Genomic DNA, 1866 nt, shown 5'->3' with positions numbered 1-1866 from the left:
TCCCAAAATGACGGTGGGCTTTTTTAGGAGATAGCTGGGTACTGCTGGCTTATGGGTGCCCAGATTTGGACATGTACCAGCCTTAATGATACACTAAAGGGAAAGATTTACAGCTCCTAGAATGTAATTAGAACTGCAAGCAAACCTTCAATACTCTCCAAGGATAAAATTGTGCTCTGCTGCAGCCATGGGAGTCCCCGGTGGATGAACCATTTTTTATCTAGTGGCCAAAAAGCAAGTTATAACGCCTTGGGTAATCTTGTCCCAAAACTGGGGGACATTCCAAGGCCAGTAGCCTAATTTTCTAAGCAGATGACCAGGTGGCCTCAGGGTGGCCTTGATGTCTTAGAGCTATTGCTGTGACCACTTTTCTAGTAGCAAAGCTAATAAACTAACATTAGAACAGCACCTACAGGTTTTTGACCCCACAACAAGGGATGGTGGTCCTAGAAGCTAACGGACACCAGTGGATAATAGGAGAATATTTATGAAAGTATCAGGCCTTATTGCTAGACACTCCAGACATAACCCTTAAAGCCTGCCAAACCATAAATGCAGCTACTTATCTGCCAGAGTCCACAGGTGCTCCTAGGCTTTCCGGCATACAGGTTGTATTAGTCTGTTCTTATGCTGCCAATAAAGACATATTTGAAGCTGGGTAATTTATAAAGAAAAGAGGTTTAATTGACTCACAGTTGCACATGGTCGGGGAGATGAATCCCTTGATCATCCCAAGGAAGAGTGGTTAACAGATGCAAGTTGTTTTATGCATCAGGAAAAGAGGAGGGCTAGATATACCATTATTAGTCAGCACAAGAGAGTCAAGGCACAAGCCTGCTGACCTCTACCTCAGCTAAAAAGCTGAGTTAATTGAACTTACGAGGCCCCTGCAGTTGTGAAAGGATTTAAAAGTTAACATTACCAACACTGATTCCAAGTGTGATTTTTTAGTGCTTCATGCTTAGCTGCAGTTTGGAATGGGTAGGGACCCTGACCCCCCGGGGTTTTCCATACAACATCATTCAGATTTTGAGCTTGTTAGAATGCGCTTTGAGCCAAAAAGTGACTACAGTTAATTGCAGAGGACATCAAAAGAGACTGACCATGTAAAAGAAATGCCCTTGTAGATGCCCCAGCCAGAGGCCCCTGCACTGAAATGGGGCTTATGGGTGTGCTGGTCAGCCCTACCTAGAACTCTGGGCCAGAATCTCTGAAGAAGAACAAAAATGGGCCAGGATTGCTTTCAGTCCAGGGCCCCTCTGGCTGGCTGAAGGATGTAAATAATTACTAATGCCAAGTACCAGTCCATAGAATATAATTCAGTACTTTCATGATTCTTTTCACCTAGAAGGGATTATTTGTTTTCTGTTAATGTCTCATTTGTTTTAGGGGGTAAATCTTTTCCAAGACACTAAAACAGGTGTCTCAGCACTGAGAGCTCTGTGCCTGACATGACCCAAAACGGCCAGCAATTTTCTTTGCCTCCTTCTCCAGTTAAACCTGTTCAAAATGAGGAACCCATCCAGGTCAGACTGGCAACTCTAATTTACCTCAGAAGCCTTTCTGGCAGGAGATTCAAATATTTGCTAATGCTCACATGACCTTCACTGGTTAGATCGAGGCATTCCCACACCCCATCTGAAATAAAAATGTTTCCCAGAAGAAATAGCTCCTCAGTTTCAGAAATCTAAAGCCTGCAAAGCGACAAGGCCCATCTTCATCACACGGCAGGGCCACGAAACTCCGGCCCAGGACCTCGGGCGCCCGACCCGGCCCCCGGCCCCGCCCACGCCACCCTCCAGCGGCCCGCCCCCCAGGCGCCATTGGCCGCGCCTGCTCCGCTCTCCGCGCGCTGATTGGTCGCCC

This window comes from Rhinopithecus roxellana, chromosome 3 (assembly GCF_007565055.1).
Source record: "Rhinopithecus roxellana isolate Shanxi Qingling chromosome 3, ASM756505v1, whole genome shotgun sequence".
NCBI classification, from domain to species: Eukaryota; Metazoa; Chordata; class Mammalia; order Primates; family Cercopithecidae; genus Rhinopithecus; species Rhinopithecus roxellana.
The sequence above is the reverse complement of the archived record's forward strand: the minus strand, read 5'-3'. Positions refer to the sequence as shown.